Source organism: Schistocerca serialis, chromosome 3, assembly GCF_023864345.2.
Source record: "Schistocerca serialis cubense isolate TAMUIC-IGC-003099 chromosome 3, iqSchSeri2.2, whole genome shotgun sequence".
Lineage (NCBI taxonomy): Eukaryota > Metazoa > Arthropoda > Insecta > Orthoptera > Acrididae > Schistocerca > Schistocerca serialis.
In genome coordinates this window covers 868,303,465-868,327,839 of record NC_064640.1, presented here as the reverse complement: position 1 = coordinate 868,327,839, position 24,375 = coordinate 868,303,465, and positions in this window count along the sequence as shown.

Genomic DNA, 24,375 nt, shown 5'->3' with positions numbered 1-24,375 from the left:
TCCCTGGTATCGAAATTAAATGTCTCAAAAACTAAGATCAGTAGATGAATGCAACAAACAAAATGTTTATTGTGGAAGCTGACAGTGTCCCACTCCTGGCTCCAAGCTTCCAGTATTTGGACAACATACCACAAACAGAATTAAACATCCCAATCGCAACACACAACATAAAACAAATAGTACACAGAAAACATAACACATCCCCTGGTCATGACCACATTACCTGTTGACACCTTAAAGAATGCCTTATCTCCTTTCTAGTCACCCTTGCAACCCACATTAAAAGCCTTTTAGAAACTAATGTCTGTGGATGTTAACAAAAAGTAGATTAGCAAAGAACCTGAAGCTAGTTGTATTAAATCCAAGACAAATATATAAACCATTTGCCGGTTGATTCACTACATAGATTTTAACTTTTAAGCTTGTAAAAACTTACTGTATGCAATTCCAGAACTAACAGAGCTTTATCAGTATTGCAAATAAGTATTTTTGCTCACTTACAACATGAAAATAAATGTGCAAAATTTCTTACTGTTCAAATGGTAAAAAAATAAAACTGTCTCAGCTCATTGATAAGCTGATAACAGTTCATCCTAAATTATCTTTTTCCATCATTGTCAGAAGAAGCCAACTGTTATAACTGCTTATTGTGTTGGCCTTTTCCTAAAAGTCAGTATATGATTGGCTGACCTATGTCGTCATGACATTGAGCAAAAATCAAGGAGTTAACATATGCTGTTATGGAGTGATGATGTTCGTTGGCCTATCATACACCAATTACTGATAATGAAAGGTCATCACAGTAACTGCAACAGTGATTAGTGTTGCTCCTGACAATGACAATGGAGAAAGTAATCATTAACTGTATGTCTTACTAAAATTTGATGTACCAAGAATACTGAGAATATTTTATCCAAACACGTCAATATAAGAATGTTTATTCCCATATTACTTATGTCTGTCAGGGAACATTTCATGCAACGTGTCTCAACTGTAGAAATTAGTTGTAGCTGTAGAGTTACTTTCTGTTCCTGAAACACAGTGACAATTAGGAAACTATGATGTTGTTGGACATTACATAGAACTTGCTGGAATAAATTGCATTTTACAGAAGACTACAGTGCAAATTGTTAAAGAAAGGGTATGATTTACAATGTGAATCATCAAACCTGATATTTATATGAATGCTGTCAGTTTTTATCTGTAGCTCTCTCATGTTTTATTTGGATTGGGTTAATGTGACCCCAGGAACCCAACAAAGACAGTCTTAGCAATACAAATAAATACATCAAGCACTTTGTACGGAGACAAAGGCACCTATTAAGGCTTTTCACAGTCTTGCCAACATATTGTATAATAATCTTGTCAAATGAACCATTTCAGGCCTCCATATAAAGGTTTGATTTATGCTCCTACACCTCTTTCCACCAGTGGAGAGAAGCAGAAGATCACATATTAGATAAGACTAATCCAAACTCACAGATTAGTAACAGCCAATCCTCACAAGTCAAAAACAAATGAATCATTTAACATGGAATTGACAGAGCTCCCGAAGAATTTTGTCATACCTGATGCCATGGTAAAGACTCTGTGAGTCTTAACTACAAGAGTCTTTCCCTATTCATAAAGATGATGTTCCACTGAAATTTGTTGTTACCATAATTCAGTCTCTCATCTACAGGCTAGTCAAATATCTAGTGAAGTTATCCGTATCCATAGTTGCTCACTTCAAACATCATATGTAAAACCTATCAGATGTTTATTGACATAATTAAATTATCAAAACTAGCCCAGATGACATTAAGATCAGCCTGTATGTGGTCTCTTCATTCACAAGAGGTTAGGCAATACATACATGGAACATGTTAGTGAGGTGACTTGCCTTCCAAAACTAAATTATTTTTAGCATACTTTGATGACAACTTAGTTTTGTACATTTGTAAATTTTATGAAAGGACTGTAAGAAGAGACACAGGTTCTCTATTACCTTCAATAGTGGCCATTTTGTTTATGGAGTATGTCAAGGGATGCATCTTACATTCATCTGTATTCTTATTCTTCCAACCTGAAACCCAGGTGTAGGTACATATACAGATGAAGTGACACAATTTCAGAGACTTTACTGGTCTTAAGCAGATATGATTTTATGTGTATAGACTGAAGCAGCAAGTGAAAATTTGCATCCAGGCTGGGAATCAAACCCGGGTCTCCTGCTTACTAGACACATGCATTAGCCACCAAGCCACTTTGTCACAGAAGTTCACACAACTGCATGGATTATCCTGGCATGCCTCACTCCTTGATCCAAATTCTCACTGCCACTACAGTCTATTGTGCCAAGGTGGCTTAGTGGCTAACACACCTGCCTAGTAATCAGGAGAACCGGGTTCGATTCCTGGCCTTGGTACAAATTTTGACTCACTGCTTCAATCTATATACATAAAATTACATCTGTATGAGACCAGTAAAGTCTCTGAAGTTGTGTCATTTCATTTCTTGCATTATATTGACAATGTGTTTAAGATCTGACCATACACCACTGACTCATTTCAGCAGTCCAGTAATTGTATTAATAGTACATATTCCAATATCAGGTTAAGAGTTGAGATGGAGAGAGAAGAAAAGGTATCATTCTTAAATGTTTCAGACAGATGTAAACCAGACGGACAGCTTGGTCACAAATCAGTACATACTTTCTTATAGCTAAGTTCACAAGTCTTCCATTGCCTGGCCCAGGAAAGAAAGGTTTCAAATGTGTGGATGTATAGAGCTTTGTTGGTACTGACAAATACCACTAGAATTTGGAGATTAGATGTAGAAAGGGATTTTGAAAAGAATAATATTAAAAATGTAGGGTCTAATATCAGAAATGTACAACATATGAAATACAGAAAAATTCTAATATTTTATTTCAAACTGTTGACACTCATCTAGGCTTACCTAAATGGTTATATTGTATATCATCCATTGTTTGTTCAATTAGTGTAATGATTACAGTTGGTAATACTCATGTAACATTTCTTTTTGTCACGCTTGTAAACTGATGACAGCTAGATAGCTACATGATCTAACATAAGTTAAAGAGCACAAAAAGAATTGAAAAAATAAAAAATGAATAAAAAATAGAAAAAGCCCCTTTTATCATATAATTGTTCTTTTATTTCAAGTTGTTGCCACCAATTTGGGCTCACCTAAATGATTCTGTTACGTCATTTATTACATGTTCATCTAATGTAATTTGACTACATTTAGTAATACAAACATTTTATTTTGTGATGGTTGTGAACTTATTTCTTCACACTTATATTTTACTTATTACTTATATTGGTTTTTATGTTTATATTGTACTGCACCAGTTATTGGTTGCAATTGTCTTCTGTTTTAATTATTGACTAAAGACTACCTCTGTAATATCCTTTACGATGTTACCCAATGACCCACTTTTCATGCAGTTAGTATGAGTTTCTCTTCCATAAAAGTAGCATAAATTTTTTGTCAGATTTGTTCACAAGCTGCTGACATGTACTTAATTGCATTGTACAGAAGCTTGTATAGTTACTCTCCGACTTGCTTTCTATAGTCAATGCTAGCGCCACCTACTGGCCTTCATTTACCTTTTTAATAGCTCAATTGCTACACACAGTTTGGCACTGGTTCCATTCAAATAGACAACAGCACTGTCAAATATGCCTACATGAGATGAGATTTGTATTGTATTCAATCTTTGTGCTCACTTCTGTGACCTTATTACTAAAGTTTTATTTTTATGTAAGTACAATACTATTTGAAATTTCTGTATGCTGAAATACTTAGATGCAGACTTTCTACCATTCATTTCTTGTACACTTTATTCCATAGCTTCAATCTGATGATGAAATTTTGAAATGCATAATGCTTAATAAAGAATTGTGCGATCAGGACCTTTCTATATTTCAAAGTTGTTCCAAATCTGAATGGTTGCCTGCTTCTACCATGGAAGTATTCTACATTATGTAATGTTCTGTAAAGTAAGAAAACAAAACATGCAAAATGTATATAACAACAACTGTTGATGGAACTAAGGAAATAAAGAATATTAAAGCAACCATATGTGGTGTTCAATGCACTTTTCCAGAAATCAGCTCAAAATAAGAAGATAAAATTTGGAATATTATTGACATGAAAAAGAGATGACATTTAAGAGAGTAGCATACACATACAAAAATTACAAGAATGGCATTCTGTGGTAGGTGGGCAATTATCTGATAGTGTGTATCACCAGTTGCTTTGGAACTATCACAAAAAGCAACTTTCAGGAAATACTAGTATTCCAGCAGAAATATTGGATCCATTACCCATGAGAGCCATAACTGCCTATTGTTGAGTCAAATGGAGAAATTAGGGGTGGCCAAAGGAATGGTAGAAATTGGTATTCGTCCAAATACAAAAAAGTGATTTGTTGAAGTGTTCAAGTACCTGAACGATCTGCTTGATTATATTAGTGTGAAAGGCCTTTTTTGATAACATGAAGTTGTCTGTAGTATGTTTATTGCCTGAGGGATGTCAGAGGAACAATCAGGTTTCTAAAAGGAAAATGTCTGAGAGACAGATCAAATATCCAATCTTTGGTGGTGGATTGTGGAGAGAGCAAGGGAATATCTAAAGGAGTATTATATCTGTTCATTTTTTTTATATATTTAATTCATCAGATTCTTTCTTGCTTAGTCAAAGCTAGTTGGTGATGGAACAGGTCAAGTATAATTCACATAAAGCTGACAAGACAATTTAAAAACAAAGAAGAACACTGCAAATGGCCTTAACACAAAAATGAAAAGGTTTTGTATTGGTATGTGAAATTAATAATGTATTACAGTGCAGCTCTCTTCTTGTACAGAATGAAAGGAATATGCCACAAGAATGCCATTAACCTAAGAGAAGTACATTGGAATCTTCTCTGTTTATGTTGTGTGTTAATGACCTGGAAAAAAATATTAATAGTTACTTCAGATGTTTTGCAAATATTGCACTTATCTATAACAAAATACCATATGGAAAAAGCTGCACAAATTTTCAATCAGATCTTGATAAGATTTCAAAGTAGTACAAAGATTGAAAAATTGCTTTAAACATTCAGAAATGTAAAACTGTACACTTCACAAAATGCAAAATGTAGTACCCTATGACTCCAGTATTACTGAGCCAACTTGTACAAATACTTGGGTGTGACAATTTGTAAGTATAAGTCCATGAACCATGAACCTTGCCATTGGTGGGGAGGCTTGCATGCCTCAGTGATCCAGATAGCCATACCATAGGTGCAACCACAGTAGAAGGGTATTTGTTGAGAGGTGAGGCAAATGTGCAGTTCCTGAAAAGGGGCAGCAGTCTGGATGATTGACTGATCTGTCCTTGTAACATCAGCCACAATGACCTTGCTATGCTGGTACTGTGAACGGCTGAAAGTGAGGGGGAACTACAGCCATAATTTATCCCAAGAGCATGAAGCTGTAATGTATGATTTAATGATAATAGCGTCCTCTTGGGTAAAATATTTTTGAAGGTGAATAGTCCCCCATTAGGATCTCTGGGCAGGGACTGCTCAGGAGGACATCATTGTCAGGAGAAACAAAAATGGCATTCTAGAGATCGGAGCATGGAATGTCAGATCCCTTAATCAAGCAGGTAGGTTAGAAAATTTAAAAAGGGAAATGGATAGGTTAAAGTTAGATATAGTGGGAATTAGTGAAGTTTGGTGGTAGGAGGAACAGGACTTCTGGTCAGGTGAATACAGCGTTATAAATATAAAATTAAATAGAAGTAATGCAGGATTAGGTTCAATAATGAGTAAAAAGATAGGAATGTGCACAAGCTACTATGAATAGCGTAGTGAACACATTAATGCAGCCAAGATAGACATGAAGCCCACACCCAGCACAGTAGTACAAGTTTATATGCCAACCAGTTCTGCAGATCAGGAGGAGATTGAGGAAATTTATGAAGAGATAAAAGAAATTATTCAGATAGTTAAGCAAGCCAAAAATTTAATAGTCGTGGGGAACTGGCATTCAATAGACAGAAAAGTAGTAGGTGAATATGGACTGGAGGAAAAGAATAAAAGAGTTAGCTGCCTGGTAGAATTTTGCACAAAGCATAATTTAATCATAGCTAACACTTGCTTTAAGAATTGCAAGAGAAAGTTGTATACCTAGAAGAGACCTGGAGACACTGGAAGGTTTCAGATTGATTATATAATGGTTAGACAGAGATTTAGGAACCAAATTTTAAATTATAAGGCAGTTCCAGGGCCACGCGTAGACTCTGACCACAATTTATTGATTATGAACTGCAGATTGAAACTGAAGAAACTGCAAAAAGGCAGGAATTTAAGAAGTTGTGATCTGGATAAACTGAAAGAACCAGTGGAGAAGGTTTCAGAGGGAGCGTTAGAGAATGATTAAGAAGAACAGGGGAAAGTAATACAGTAGAAGAAAAATATGTAGCTTTGAGAGATGAAATAGTGGAGGCAGCAGAGGATCAAGTAGGTAAGAAGACGAGGGCTAATAGCAATCCTTGGGTAACACAAGAGATATTGAATTTAATCAGTGAAAGGAGGAAATATATAAATGCAATAAGTGAAGCAAGCAACAGGGAATATAAATGTCCAAAAAATGAGATCGACAGGAAGTGCAAAATGGCTAAGCAGGGATGGCTAGAGGACAAATGTAAGGATGTAGAAGCATATAGCATTAGGGGTAAGATAGTTACCGCCTACAGGAAAATTAGAGAGACCTTTGGAGAAAAGAGAACCACCGACATGAACATCGAGAGCTCAGAAGGAAAACAAGTCCTAAGCAAAGAAGGGAAAACAGAAAGGTGGAAGGAGTATATAGAGGGTCTGTACAAGGGAGATGTACTCGAGGGTAATATTACGGAAAGGGAAGAGGACATAGAGGAAGATGCGAATGGAGATATGATACTGCGTGAAGACTTTGACAAAGCACTGAAAGACTTAAACTGAAACAAGATCCTGGGAGTAGACAACATCCAATTAGAGCTACTCATAACCTTGGGAGAGCCAGCCATGAGAAAAGTCTTCCATTTGGTGGGCAAGCTGTATGAGACAGGCAAAATATCCTCTGACTTGAAGAGGAATATAATTATCCCAATTCCAAAGAGAGCAGATGCTGACAGGTGTGAAAATTACCAAACTATCAGTTTAATAAGTCATGGCTACAAAATACCAACACAAATCCTCTATAGAAGAATGAAGAAACTGTTAGAAGCAGAACTTAGGGAGGATCAGTTTGGATTCCAGAGAATTGTAGGAACACATGCGGCAACACTGACCCTACAACTTCTCATAGAGGATAGGTTAAGGAAAGACAAATCTATGTTTATAGCATTTGTAGAGTTAGAGAAAGCTTTTGACAATGTTGACTGGAATACTCTCTTTCCAATTCTAAAGGCAGCAGGGGTAAAATGCAGGGAGCAAAAGACTATTTACAATTTGTACAGAAACCAGATGGCAGCCATAAGAGTTGAGGGACACAAAAGGGTAGCAGTGATTGAGAAGTGAGTGAGACAGGGCTGTAGCCTATCTGCAATGTTATTCAATCTGCATACTGAGCAAGCAGTAAAGGCAACAAAAGGAAAATATGAAGTAGAAATTAAAGTCCAAGGAGAAGAAATAAAAACTTTGAGGTTTGCCGATGACATTGTAATTCTGTCAGAGACAACAAAGGACTTGGAAGAGCAGTTGAATGGAATGGACAGTGTTTCAAAAGGAGGATATAAGATGAACATCAACAAAATCAAAACAAGGATAATGGAGTGTAGTCGAATTAAATCAGGTGATGGTGTGGGAATTAGATTAGGAAATGAGACACTTGAAATAGTAAATGAGTCTTGCTATATGGTAAGCAAAATAACTGATGAGGGTCAAAATAGGGAAGATATAAAATGTAGACGGGTAATGGCAAGAAAAACATATCCAAAGAAGAGAAATTTGTTAACATCAATTGTAGATCTGAGTGTCAGGAGTCCTTTCTGATGGTATTTGTGCGGAATGTAAGCATGTATGGAAGTGAAACATAGACAATAAACAGTTTAGACAAGCAGTGTAGCCATGTATGGAAGTGAAACATGGATGATAAACAGTTTATACAAGAAGAGAATAGAAGCTTTTGAAATATGGCGCTATAGAAGAATGCTGAAGATTAGGTGGGTAGATCATGTAACTAGTGAGGAGGCACTGAATAGAACTGGGGAGAAGAGAAATTTGTAGTACAACCTGTATACAGGAAGTGATCAAATGGTAGGACACATTCTGAGGCATCAAGGTATCACCAATTTAGTACTGGAGGGAAACATGGGGGGTAAAAATCATAGAGGGATATCAGGAGAGGAATAAAGCAAGCAGATTCAGAGGAATGTAGGTTGCAATAGTTAATCAGATATGAAGAGTCTTGCGCAGGATAGAGTAGCATGGTGAGCTGCATCAGATTAGTCTTCGGACAGAGGACCACAATAAGAACAACAACAAAATGAAATGTTAAACACAGGCTCAGTCAAAGATGAAACATGTGGTAGACTTAATTTCATTTGTAGGATGCTGGAACAATTAAATGAGTGTACAAAGGAGACTGCATACAAAACACTCATGCAACACATTCTATAATACTGTTGAAGTTGATGTTGTATCATAACACACATGCCGGAGAAGACCCACACAGCTACGTTAAAGATCATAAAATCCTGAGTACATAAAAGTATCGTTCAGCCTGTTGGTGTCAGTCCAGCCACCAGCTTGAGCAGCACTGGTGAATTCCTAACCCAGTAACTGTTAGCGAGATGATACAAAGAACTGGTCAGTGGAGGTACAAGGTGGGCAGTTCCATGCTTGTTCGGTTGACAGGATGCTTGGCAAGCACTAAGAACTGAGACCAGTGAAGGCTTGTGGGTGTACATTCTGGATGTTCCCAAATTTTTAGATTCAGATAAATCTGAGTGTGTGAAATCAATAGCATCTGTTCTATAACAGTTATGCTTATCAACAAGTTTATACAACTACAACCACTGCCAATAATAATAACAACAGTAATACTACTACTACTACTACTACTAATAATAATAATAATAATAATAATAATATGTATTACTTATCTGACAAAAGAAAGAACTGTTTTTGTAGAATTTTGTTGTTTTGTACATAATTAAGAACACTTTAGGGCAATAATGGAATAATGTGTAAGCTTCCACAACTCTCCATTTTGCATTTTTGTGTAAGTGGGATTTTTGTGCTTTTCCTTTTTTCAGACAAAAATGAAAAAATCCCTAACATATGTATTAGTTCACAAATTTACTTCTGGGCTGAAAATCAGATATTCTTACACTGCATCCACTCAAACAACTTGTGCTAACTGTACACTTCCTTGTTAAATGTTCACTTGTAGTCACACTTATTTGATTTTGTCACTCTCCCAATCAAAGTATCTGTTCTCAGAGGTCCTATTTCCTTTGCAGCCAACTTTTCCTGGTAATTTACTTTTCTGTTCCCAGAATGAGATCTTCAGTCTACAGCAGTGTATGCACTGAAATGAAACTCCCTGGCAGATTAAAGCTGTGTGCCAGACCAAGGCTCAAACTCAGGACTCTGTTTTTCATGGGCAAGTGCTCTACTGACTGAGCTAACCAAGCACAGCTCATGACCCGTCCTCACGGCTTTACTTTTCTGTTAGCATTTAATATGGATTCAACATAGTTCACATTGACACTGCACATGAAAGCCGAATCCAGCACAGTAAACAACCAACTCCAAACACAAAAGTGCTGTTTGTGGAAATGATTAACCTCAAGTGCATAGTAATGTCTACTAACATGGTCACTTGATTAAAATACAAATGAGGCACTGAGATCTGTAAGGACCTAAAGCATGCTGCCGTCGATCCCACATTTAAGTGAATGTCAGAGAAACCTGTGATACAGCTTTTTGTGAATTTTCATATATACCATGTGGGCTTACAGCGCAGATAAACCCAACTCACCATAAGATTAACAGATTTGAGAAGCATGAATAAATGCTACAATCTCACAATCAACGATGATGTGCTTTCGGCTCTTATGATTCCCAGCACCTCAAATGGATTCCTGTATGATAAAATTCATAACTTAATGTACTATAAATCGTTCAGAAACCCACAAAAGAGGTTTACTGTCAGTACAGCTATAACATATACTGACATCCAATCTAATTTTACTACAGTACATAATGATTGAATTAGCATATCTGAGGAGTGTGTTATCATCTAGCAGGATTTATACCAAGTGAATGAGGATAAAAGTCTGCTGCGGTGTGCTACCACCTGGTGGCACTGATGTTAATTTCCAGTTGAGTGGCAAGGGCTAGCTGTGCACATCGTGAACTGTGCTTGTTGTGTATCAAATATATATGCATATGGTCTGTAAGAAATTATGTCACATGAGTTACACATGTATGAAAGCTCCTTAAAATGTGCACAACTGAAGCTGTGCCCACAATCCTGATGACAAGGTTCAGAGAGTCTAGAGGAGCAGTAGTGTGACAGATTTAAGGGCTGTATCTTTCAGATTGCAGCACCTATGTTATGTTTAACAGCTTTCAAAGAAAAATAACCAATAAATCGACAAGGTGTTGAAAGTTACAGTGTTCACATGCTCTTGTGTTCTTACAGCAGCCACGACTGACTGAGACTTCTGTTACTTCTGAGAGTGAAGGAATATCCAAATATTAAAGACTTAGTAGTAATTCAACCACTCATCATTGAACTAATCTGAGTACACCAAAAATCACCAAGCAGTCATGATGCTTCTATTGAAATACTGATATCTGTGATACTCTAATAATATGGATGTTCACTTTTAAATGCAAGCAAATCAGTTGAGAATTATATAAAGTTGAATTGTGAGTAAGCACTTTGCATAATCTTGACAGACATTGTATTGGATCATAGCATTACACTCCAGCTATCGGTTGTGAATGCTGTACATCCAAAATCTAGCTGCTGTTAGCTATAATGTAGATATTGTGCATAACTGGATCAGGTCAGCATGTCCTCCACATGGACACAATCAGTTAATCCAGTATCATATTTTCCTCATTGGTTATCCATGCATTCTTTAATACTGCACTGTGTGGAAGTGCATTAGTAATTATTTATATGATGTTACTGAATGTAATACAATATGTTGTCTGGTACCTTTCAAACCAGAAAGAACTGAACTTTTATGTAATGGAAATACTTTTATTGTAATAGTATAAGGCAAAGTGTGGTGGCCCATTTCATTAAGCATTCCATTTTATTAAGCATTAGATTTAAGAAAGACTATAAGTTGGATGTATTATAGCAAGCTTCAGCGTGGGATTTATTTTGTTGTTAATTATTTAAATAATTTCTGCAGGACCACTACCTTAATTATTTTGAACAATTGCTCAATGAGTAAACCAATCATTTCAGTTAAAACCTTCTTGGTCAGCTACATCATTTAATTGTGACATCACCTGATATCATTCATCTTATTTGATGCAACGAGTTGCAATTTATGTTATTTATTATTCACAATGATTGGCCAATGTGTGGTTAATTTAATTGTAAGATCACTGGAAACTGATTTATATTATGCAGTTGACCTACTGAAGGGCATTAAAGATCATGTGCTTGGCTTTCGACAATATTGAGCCAAATATTTAATCTGAGCGACACATTGCCCAGTACTGATCTTCATAATATTCTTTCCTTCATAATATTCTTTCCTGGTTAAGTTGCAAATGTTTAAATATTCTCATTCATTTCACATTTTTCGCCATTACATCACAATATGATCCATACAAAACAAGATAATGGGGGATGGTAAATGTGTACAAAGAAGGGCACCATGAAAGACCGCACATTTGTTTCACCTATAGGAGAGCATCACAGAAATACTGGAAAACCTGGACTGGCAGATGCCCAAAGATAATCAACTATCCTGCAAAAGCCTATTGTGAAATTTCAAGAAACAATATTAAGTGAATAGGAATATATAATAACAAACAGTGTGGACTGCTGCAACAGGGGTGCAGAAGACAAGATTAGACTTCCTATGCTCCATACATGAAATGGATGGGAATAAAATCTAATTTGTGGTGAAATAGGAAGTACCCTCTGCCATCTACTTCACAATGGTTTCCAAACTTTGGATATAATTGTAGGTAGATTTGAAAGTCTAAAATATATTATTCAAATTTTTAAATTTTTCTGGAAGCCTATTAACAATTAAACCTGCAGATTGGTGCACTCTCACTTTCAAAGTAGTTAAAGAAATTGTAGAAATGAAAGCATGTGATATCTTAAGCTACTGTACAACGTATTCTTTATTGTACAGCAGATTAAGGTGTTACATGATATCATTTCTACAATTAATAAAAGTTGTGGAACACAATCAAGAAAAAATATTTTGGTTAAAGAGATATTTATGAAAGAGCAAGTTCTTCATAGTTTGTTCTCACTCAATGAATGTAGAAGTTTTTTTGAGTTATTCCATATTATTAATCAGAAATTCAATGATGGGGTGTAATCTCAGGTAGTGCCAAGTTAGAATTCAGGAATGCTTAGAGGGATTAAGAGCAAAGCCAAACTGATGGTAAATCACATTGTGGAGAAGTATGTGTCAAATAAGTGTATTAAGGATGGAAAAGACCCACTGTTGCTTAATAATAAAATTTAGAAAATGCAGTGTGTACAGATATAATATCACTTGACCATTACACAAACTCTCATATGGAGGGCATAGAAATAGGCATCCCTGGTGAGCTCTCAGGTCCAGATGGAATCCTTAAAACTAAATGTTTTCAGAGAGTATTCTTTTTCTTTGACATAAGCTTGCATCAGTCACAAATCTCACAACCAGAGCAAAGTCCCAAGTGATTGGAAAACAGTGCAGGTAGCCCTTTACCTAAGAAGGGTAAAAAAACAGGCCTAGAAAATTGCAAACCAGTACCTTAAAGTCTGCAAATGCTTGAGCATATTCAAAGTTCAAATATAATAAATTTCCTTGAGAGACCAAAGCTTCTGCCCATGAATACAGCACAGATTTAGGAAACATTGTCTGTGCAAAACCCAGTTCTTGAAGATTTTTTAAGTAATAGAGCCCAGTGTGTTCTTCTGGATAACAAGTGTTTATCAGAGAGATGGATATCATCAAGAGTCCCCCAGAAATGTGATAGTCCATTCTTGTTCTCTATATAGATAAATGATTTGACAGAGAGGGTGAGTAACTGTTTCCTGATGATGATATAGTGTACAGGAAAGTGTCATAATTGAGTGACTGTAGGAGCTTACAGGACGCTTTGGACACAATTTATATCTGATGTGATGACTGGCAGTCACACTAATTAAATATATTGGCTGACAAAAGAAAACAAGCACGCAGAAGAGGAGGAGGAAATGACATGAAACTACATGAGTTGAGAGCATATGTGATGTTATTTCAGTGATTACAAAATTGATTCAAATTTACAAAGAACTTGGCAGTATGAACCCACATATCAGTTTGGACATTGCTCCCCCTCTGAACTGGATGCATGCGCTGATTCAGTTGGGAAGGGTCTCACAAATCCTCTCCTGATGCAATCTGGCCCACAGCTGTTGTAACTCATCCTTGATATCGTGGATACTGACACTGGGACAGAGTTTATGTCTAAGCTCTTCCCACACTTTCTATTAGCTACAGATCTTTGGATCTTACTGTCCATGTCATGCTGACAGTTCATAAAGAAACAGGCCATGTGTCGATGAGTGGTGTTCTGCGGAAAAATGGCATTATGTTACTGTCACATGATAAGTAACACATGAGGATGCAAGATGTCCTTGATATACCATTCTGCTTTCTGAATTCCCCCATTCACTACCAGCCATGACCTTAAATCAAACCCAATAGTTTCCCATCTTCATGACACCAGAAGTAACACCACTGACCCTTCCAAAGCATTGGAAGAATGGGACCTTTCACCAAGCCATCACCATACTCATCAACAATGGTAATTTGGGGTAGTGCAGAACCACGATTCACTGCTGAAATCAAAGCAATGCCATTCATTAGCGGTCCATGCATCCCAGTCTCTGCACCACACAGAATGCAGCCATTTGAGTTGTGATGTTAATGACAGCCTGTGCACACCACAGTAACTCCCTAGACTGGCTGCTGTTAGTCTTCAACCAGTGCTGAGCGATGATGCAAAATTTTGCAGTGAATCTATTATTTATCTAAAATGTGAAGGGGTTTCTATGTGTTTGGTGCATAAAACACTGATCTTCCATTGTTGTGCCACGTGGGGTAGCCGCGCAGTCTGAGGCATCTTCTCACGGTCCACGTGGCTCCCCCCATCGGGAGGTTCCAGTCCTCCCTCAGGCATGGGTGTGTGTGTTGTCCACAGCGTAAGTTAGCTTGAGTTAGATTAAGGGATCGATGACCTGAGCAGTTTGGTCCCATAAGATCTTACCACAAATTTACAGATTCCATTGTTGTGGTCAAACATTGTTGACTGGAACCTTGTCAATGAGTATGCCTGCCCTCCCACTCCCATGGAGTCCAACATCTGGTCATTGTCACATCCAAATGTCCCACAACTCTGGATACTGAACAATTTGAGCAGCCAGACAAGTGGAGAACCACAATGAGACCCATTTGAAATTCTGTAAGCTGCTGGTATTGCTGCCTTATGATATTTGCAAGAGAGCTCTTCGTCTGGCTTCAGTCCTCAGAATTTAAAATATTCAGCTTGACTGATCATTTTCTCATCTTGTAACAACAAAATTTCACTTCTGCAACAGTTTCATACGAGAAACTGGTTGCATTGTGTTTTGCTCTAATGAAGTGTCAACCTGTTTTCTGTAACCCAACACCTAACTTCATTCATTGCTCTATTTGTTAAATGACTTAGATTATATCCCACATTTTTCATTATGATAGTTGTGTCATCATCAAACAAACACTTTTTTGAATCACCTGCCAGAGTGACAGATATCTGATTTATATTAAGGAAAGCAATGAATCCAGAAACGAGCCTGTGACTTTATGAATAATGCTAAGATCTTCTTCAATGTTTACCAAGCATCTTGGGATTTTCTTGCCTAATAAAGATGGCATCAGGTCTTCTCACTGAGCTTACACAAATTCTCTTCCACTAAGAGGAAAATGTAAGAATATCATATAGTGACAGTGACTAATTCAGGGTTATTCATAACAAGGCTGTATTAGATCTCCTTTGCCTTTCATAGTACATTCTGAAGTAATTGTGATGAACAATCTGAAGGAGACATACTTTGTTATGCTCCTATACAAGTGGAGCCCAAGAAACAGGAGAGAAAGCTTCTTGTCAGACAATGATGCCTCAAGTGAGCCCTCAAGAGTCATTCATTCTAGATGCATGTTGAATTTCAATTTGTTTGGTCTGTTTGTTGCAGACCAGTGGCAATAATCCAAAGTGAAGAGCCAGATGATTTATGACGTGACAACATGGAGTTTGTAGATTCTGAGAAAGAGATCAGAAAAATAATCATTACTTTGGAACATTAGCTGGAAGAAGGGTTTTTGGTAAGTGTGATTTTTACCATGGGAAAGGGGGGCATTATGCAAGAGCAGTGAGAAATGACAGTTTGTAACAAATCATGTACTTTGCATAATAAATAATTTGAGATGGCCGATTAATCATAAGGACATTTCTCAAGTGAAGTAAGAGAAAATTCCAAGGGAGATAGAGGAGACACCCCATTACAACTGTGGGGCACTATTGCAACAGCTGTTGTGAGGGAGACTTCTATAGTTGGGTTTTAAGAGTTTGGTCATGAGTGTAAGAGATGACAACTGTGCAGTCATTATATCGCTGAAAGACACCTGAGGTTTAGTCTGTCCTTGCAGTTGTCTTAACACAAGCAGTCTGCTTCCTGGCGATGCCATCTCTTGCAGACAGAGTGAAAGCTGTGAAGTGCTCGATGCCAAGTCACTGATAATGAAATGCATTAACGCACTCGTGCAAAAGTTCACCAGCTGATACTCTACCTGTCTCAAAGTGATAACTAATAGACAAGAGAACAATGCTGACGTAATTGTTAGTAAGTAATTAATAATCTTAGTATGTGGCAGAAAGTTATTAAATATTTTTGTTCTACATTCCAGAGCAAGTGATTTAGTAACTTTGTGATAAGTAATTACCATTAGTTTAGCTGTCGTCCACAAAAATAATTATCATATGCTTATTTTTATTCCTTCAGCTGTCACACCTCATCTTTTCATTTTTATTTATTACAAAAAATGCACTCAAGTGCAATATTTTAAAATATGTAATCAATGTAAATTAGCTTTTTGACAAGGGTAGTATAATAAACTGATCACTACATCAAAGGCTTCCCAAAGTGAGCTTAGCACAGTTAGCTACATAAATTAGCTTCTAAATGTTGGGCTACCAAAATTACTACTTCACCCCAAAATGTATTGGAGAACATAATAAAAATATTCTCAGACGTGCCTATGATACTACTGGTACTCTCTTGGTTGAAAATCTGGAAGATCTGTTACAACTGTTCTGAGTGAAATCAGATATAAGAAAATTGTAAAAATATCAATATGAAAAGAAATGATATCATGGCCAAAGCAGCTAACAAACACATCCATCTAAGAACAAATAAAGAGAATAATCAAGTTGTTGATAGTCTTTCTTCTATGATAGATGAACATATTAATGGCCCCACAACATTAAGCACTGACTGGGGATTCATCAATATATAATAATTCAATTAAACAATATTTGGAAATGCAAATACATTGTGAAGGTACAAGAGATGTACTAGTAGAACTGAAGCTTAATGGCTGCATGACGATTTATTCCTGAATAACATTGTTAGTAAGATCATTGGCCACAAAAGGTAAGTTCCTGTTTTTGAGGCTAGGTATGGCATATAGTTTGTATCTGTTATGAAAATTCAAAACATTTACACTTTGCAGAAGAGTGAAAGATTCATTGTTAACAACTCCTTCACTTTAGCTAAATCATGCCTCAACATCACACGTTCTACCAGGAAATGTTGGAGATACTCTGTGAAGTTTGGGCAATACATGAGGGGTACTGAAAATTGAAGCTGTGATAACAGGCAATGGTTAGTGTGTGGATAGCTCTGTAGATAAGAACATTACCCACAAAAGGCAAGATTCCTGGTTTCAAACATGTTCCAGTGCACAGTTTTAATAGGCCAGGGAGTTTGAAACCAATGAACATTCCACTGCAGAGTGACAGATTCATTCTAAAATACATTATGGTTCAAATTAAATCGAGGCTGGTTAATATAGTGATGTACCCAACTACAATATATGGTTGTGGAAGTCGGACAATGATAGTAGACCTGAGATCATTTTGAACTCTACCATTGCAGGTGATTGCTAAGGATTGTGTGAATGGGAAGTCACTAACAAGTAAGCATTAAGTTAAATCATACTTACCTGGGTGTATCTCACTAGCAGCTATGCAGTGTGTGCATGTATGTGTAGCACACACCATCACTTATCTTCTCTCATTTCAGCAGTTAGTAAGGTGACATTCCTCATCTGTTTGAAGTATTGTAGAAATATCTCTGGTGTTAAGTTAGTTTCTATTCCAGTTATGAGGGGGGTTTGATAGGTAATGCAACACAATTTTTTTCTCACACAATTTCAGTTGAAAAAATGGGAGTTTGTTGTGGGACGTCATGGAATGTTCCTGCTTCAGCTCCTATAGTTATACATTTAGCACTCAAAATGGCATCTGTAATGCAGGTACATTACCAGCAGTGAGCTGTCATTTAGTTTCTTCTGGCAGAAAATTGGAGCATCGCAGATATTTATTGGTGCTTGCACAATGTTTATAGAGAAATGGAACTGAAAAAAAAAAAAGCATGATGAGTCATCATCATAGTGACAAGATCACACAGACATTTCTGATCTCTCACATGTCAGCCAGCTGCACACAGCTATGACTCTTGTAAAGTTGAAACATGTGAACACACTCATTTGAGGTGATGGATGGATCACAATCAAGCACCTCACTGCACAACTGGACATCTCTGCTGATAGTGCTGATACACTTGTCTTCCAGTTGGAGTACTCAAAGATGTGAACCGACTGGATTCCTTGCTGCCTGACAGAAGACCATAAAAAGTAATGAAGTACAACTGGTGCAGAGTTACTTGTGTAGAAACAAAATGGTGATCCACAGAGTGGTGTCGCACCACCTCTCCTCCACAGAAAAAGCTCAAAGCTACATTGATGGAGCTGTGATCAGGGCATGCACATATGACGGGTGAGTGCAGGAGCATCCATCTATGTACCATGTGATAGTGGAACAGTGTCACCACTGGAGGACATTAATTAATGTTCTTATGATAAGATCTGCCCTCTATACACATTATGTTATGCTCTACTCTGTGCAACATCACCAGCATACCAACACTGTGGCTGCCTACCAACTCTCCCTTGGCTTGGTTCCAGGGAACGCAAAGATGGATCTGCTTGCCAACATCATGCAGGCTGAAGTCCATGATGCTATCAAGGCAGGTTCTACGAGCAAGTTGCCCAGCCCTGATGGCCTCTCACTAGAAATTTACTGGACATTTCATCCTCTAGTAGGAGTGCCGATGTGGATGGGAATTTGTTGAGACCTTATGTCGCCTATCATGCAGATCCCTTATGGCTTCCTCGACAGTCTTCTCATTCCCATCCACAAGCCTTGGCATACATCACAGATGTGCGATTATTGCCCCTTGGCATTTCTTGACAGTGACACAAAGAGTTTTGCTTAGCTGTCAGCTGCATGGCTTAAATAGACAGCCTGGTATGTGGTTTCCATTGACCAAACCTCTTTGAGTGGTGCTAATAACATCCAAACTGCCCTCTGTCGCTAGTGAGACATAATTGCCCTTTCTCATGCTCATCATATGCCTGAGTTTTTGGCTGCTTTTGACTTCAACCAGGCATTTGATTGGATCGATCACAACTACCTGGAAGGAATACACTGCAATATGGGATACCCCGATACAGCTGTCAATGTCATAATGCATCTCTTTCATGGAGTGACATCCTGTGTCCTCTACAATGGCCATCTCACTCCTATTTTGGGCCACCATTCAGTGCATCAGGGCTGCCCACTCTATGCACTGTTGTGTGCTTTCCCCATGGCACCATTCCTCTGCAGCCTCTATCAACACCCATCTGGGATGTCTCTTGATGAGAATATCTTTTGCAGCAATTCCATCCTCATTCTTCATAGCAATCCTTGGCATGTGTCACCACGTGCAGAGAAGCTTCTGGTAGCTGCCTTAACATCCACAAATTGAGCACTATAGCTATAGGTGCTTCCAGAAGACAGTGCTGCTCCATTTGAGGTAGCTGCTTCTATCCAACGCTTAGGACTCGATTTCATGGGTGATCTGTGGTGCATAATTGTCCTTAACTGCCAGTATCTACGGCCCCAATTATGAGCTGGCCTCAATCTTCTGCAAAGACACAATATGTTAATATACACTCCTGGAAATGGAAAAAAGAACACATTGACACCGGTGTGTCAGACCCACCATACTTGCTCCGGACACTGCGAGAGGGCTGTACAAGCAATGATCACACGCACGGCACAGCGGACACACCAGGAACCGCGGTGTTGTCTGTCGAATGGCGCTAGCTGCGCAGCATTTGTGCACCGCCGCCGTCAGTGTCAGCCAGTTTGCCGTGGCATACGGAGCTCCATCGCAGTCTTTAACACTGGTAGTATGCCGCGACAGCGTGGACGTGAACCGTATGTGCAGTTGACGGACTTTGAGCGAGGGCGTATAGTGGGCATGCGGGAGGCCGGGTGGACGTACCGCCGAATTGCTCAACACGTGGGGCGTGAGGTCTCCACAGTACATCGATGTTGTCGCCAGTGGTCGGTGGAAGGTGCACGTGCCCGTCGACCTGGGACCGGACCGCAGCGACGCACGGATGCACGCCAAGACCGTAGGATCCTACGCAGTGCCGTAGGGGACCGCACCGCCACTTCCCAGCAAATTAGGGACACTGTTGCTCCTGGGGTATCGGCAAGGACCATTCGCAACCGTCTCCATGAAGCTGGGCTACGGTCCCGCACACCATTAGGCCGTCTTCCGCTCACGCCCCAACATCGTGCAGCCCGCCTCCAGTGGTGTCGCGACAGGCGTGAATGGAGGGACAAATGGAGACGTGTCGTCTTCAGCGATGAGAGTCGCTTCTGCCTTGGTGCCAATGATGGTCGTATGCGTGTTTGGCGCCGTGCAGGTGAGCGCCACAATCAGGACTGCATACGACCGAGGCACACAGGGCCAACACCCGGCATCATGGTGTGGGGAGCGATCTCCTCGAACCCATCGTTCTACCACACCTAGATCGGCAAGGGAACTTGCTGTTCCAACAGGACAATGCACGTCCGCATGTATCCCGTGCCACCCAACGTGCTCTAGAAGGTGTAAGTCAACTACCCTGGCCAGCAAGATCTCCGGATCTGTCCCCCATTGAGCATGTTTGGGACTGGATGAAGCGTCGTCTCACGCGGTCTGCACGTCCAGCACGAACGCTGGTCCAACTGAGGCGCCAGGTGGAAATGGCATGGCAAGCCGTTCCACAGGACTACATCCAGCATCTCTACGATCGTCTCCATGGGAGAATAGCAGCCTGCATTGCTGCGAAAGGTGGATATACACTGTACTAGTGCCGACATTGTGCATGCTCTGTTGCCTGTGTCTATGTGCCTGTGGTTCTGTCAGTGTGATCATGTGATGTATCTGACCCCAGGAATGTGTCAATAAAGTTTCCCCTTCCTGGGACAATGAATTCACGGTGTTCTTATTTCAATTTCCAGGAGTGTATATTTGGCGTAAAGTATCCCCCACATGGCACAGACACTCCCCATTCCACTAACCATGGGCTGCTGCATGCTATCAACATTGGGTTTGAACATTTACCACAGCTTCAAGTTACAGTATGAGACCCTCACTGTCCTGCAGTGCAGAGGTAGTTTAGGCCTGTATCATGTCCCTGAGAGAGTGTTAGCCAATTTTGTCAGCTTGCAGATGGTGCTATGGCACCGTTGTCCTACATGTCTTACCAGCCTGTTACTGGAGACCATTGCACCATGCTCTCTCTCAGCCACTATCCTGGTTTCAGATATCCCACTGCCCTTCTTTTACTTCTGTGACTTTTTCTTCAACTAAGCTATGTCCATAATGTGCTATTGCCAATGTGCCTGATGTCCGCAAAGGCTTTCTCCAACGGAACAGGACACCGAGTGTGGTTGAGGAGAAGCATTCCCACAAAACTGGCATTCCATACGGCAATCGGTATTTGCTTGTCGTATTGCTAGTGATATCCAGTCTGCATAGTACCTTACAGTCAGTGGGAAGCAAGTAGGCTGGTCACACATTCACAGCATTCACTTGCAGACACCCCATTGTGTTACATCTGTGATGTCCTGGACATGGACAAGAATCGTGTAGTGTGCAGATTGGTGGTAGGTGTCTGGTTCTTGGTGTGAAGGATGCTGGCCTCTGTTACCCATATGACTCCTCATCAGATACCTCCTCACCTACTCCTCTTTCCGGACTTTGGATATTTCCCACAAATGAAGACAAACTCCATGAAGTGGATTTATGGACACTCAGTTCATTGCCTGTTTGCTGAAGATGAGAAAAATGTCCTTGAGTTTTGGCACTTTCTTAATGAATGTAATTGCACTGTTGGTAGCAATACTAACTACAGATAATTCTTATCTAAATTTCTTTGTAGTATTTTTTGTAACCTGCCTTGGAGTTGGGGAGTTATTGCTCTTCTCTGAGAAACAATGCATTGATAGTCGCACCTAGTGTGGTGAATTGACGCTCCCTTCTCCTCACTTTGTTAGTTTCCTGCTACAGTTGACGTTCAGGAAAATCACTGGGGCAGGGAGTGTGGTCAGTGTGACTGACAGTCATGTTTATTTGTGAAGGGAGGGCCACAATCAATTCTGAATGGGCTGAAAATTTTATCTGCTTGGGGTCTGGATGTAGTGATCTTTTCATTCCAGTATCTTTGTCCTGAATAAAAAAAATTGAAAAGTTTGTATTGATGTTCTTTCCAGTGTTGCACTCTGGCATGTTTAGGTAGGAAGCCATTATTACCTACTATCATTTTTACCTGACCGTGTCTTCAGTAACCACCTTCAGAATGTAATTACTATCCTTCAAGCTGAATTAATGAGGTCATGTAGGTAATAAACCAGATGTAGTGCAATTATAGGATAACATCCCCTTCAGATTTCTTTGACTTAGTGCTCATTTGAGTTTTTACTATATCTCTCCAACAGACAAAAAAGTGCAGAATATTTGTCACTGCACTCTTCATCAACTAAAACATGAAAAGGTGGGACAAAGCATGTGTGAATCTTGAATACTAAGTTAATTAATGGAATGTGCTTCCAGGGCATACACTATGAAATGCACATGCTGTTACATCAGTGGGAAATGCGAGCTGGATGTGTAGAATCAGAAAAACATTCTTCTCTGAAAGGACTATGTACCATTGCACCAGTGGAAAAAATCTCCATGTTACATTGCTATAAATTAGATACATCCCAATAAAATATGGCTATCTCATCTGGAGAGAGGACCCACGATGGCATCTGTAACACACCAATTTTGGCACGCTACACTTTAAAATGCATTTTGAAATGATCTTATACCTTGTGTTGAATTCCTGTGATTGTATTAATCATGGGGGATAATGGCATAAGATGCAAACAGAAACTATTTATTAATTTTTCCATTTAATCCATATTAGTTTTGAGCACTATGATTGGCTTCATGCATACAAAGGTGGTTATGGGTTCAACATAAAACTGAACTTCTAATAAACGGTGTGTCTTGGCACTTGATGTTATCATAGTACATGATTCAGTGAATGTATTTTATATTCATATTGGATGGGAGGTTTTCATCTCTCAGTAAATGTGTACCCTTTTTTGTATAGTGATGACTTTTGAGTACTTTTCAGTGTTTTATGTTGCACTTAATAACCTAAGTTCACAGGATGAATCAGTATTTTCCTCAGATGTATCTTTCTAGTTGACCTTGGCACAAGTCAACATCTACATCTACATGCCACAGAGAAAATTGAACACTTATGAAAGTAGCTCTCTAACAGAGCAGTCAAATCTGTTTAACTTCTGTTATAAATAATGTTGAGAACACAGTAAAATTAACTGAAATGATAACTGGTTGAAGAAGCATTGCAGCACTGAAGGAACACATGGGTCCAGAAAGCTACAGCAACATCTTAGGATGACTGACTGTCTATGCCAAGATTATATTATGCTTTATATGCCTACTGTAATAACCAAAAAATTGTTCTCAGAGTGTCACCAAACTTCCATTAGAACTCAAGATCTTCTGAAAAGCTGCTATATGTAGTTCTACTATAGCTTCTCACACAGAGACAACTTTGAAATATGAAACTGAAAGAGAAGGTTTTTCGAAATTCATCTTACAAAAACAAAAAAAAATAAAATTTGTGAGAAAGGGAATTCACTCACAGGGAACCTGATTGCCCTAAAGGTAAAACTGTCTTCAACCGGGACTTAAGTTTGAACAATATATTGCTTTTCTACGCATCATTCCATTTGACATGGCATACCCTTGTCTTCCTCTAAACTTTGAACTGTCTCACCTGGCTAGTTATAGGACAACTTAGAGTTTAATGTGAACTCAGAAACATGGTGTGTCTTGGCACTTTTCACATATGCAAATTGATGCCAGAGGTGAAATAAATAATAAGTAACAGAAAAGATGTTAGAAATGACTTAAAATTGAGTCCCATACCTCAGAATTTACTCACTTTTCCACCAATGTTAACATACAAGTTGTGTCCCAAAAGCAATCAAATATTTTTTTGTTGTACCCCAAGAAGCTGCAGCATGTTCAGACCATTTTAGTTAGGTGGGAGGGATGTTTAGTTTGCAGGGCACCCTAGGTCAGTCTGTTGTGAGCTTCAGTGACACTGGGATTGGTGATTTAGTGCACACTTGTTTTGAGACCACGTTATAGTGGATACTTTTGAACAATGTTGGGTGATTAAGTTCTGTGCAAAACTCAACAAAGCACTGCAAAAACTCATGAAATGATTATACAAGCCAAGAAAGAGTCTGCTCTTTCATATGTGCAAGTTACGAGTTGGATGTAAAAGAGTAAAGGATGGATGATGATCCACACTTTACGCAGCCATCAACACGCCAAACTATTGAAAATGTGGCTCATGTGTATGGACTGTTGAATGATGACCATCAAATGATGTCCAGTTGTTAGCCAACACTCTGAACAT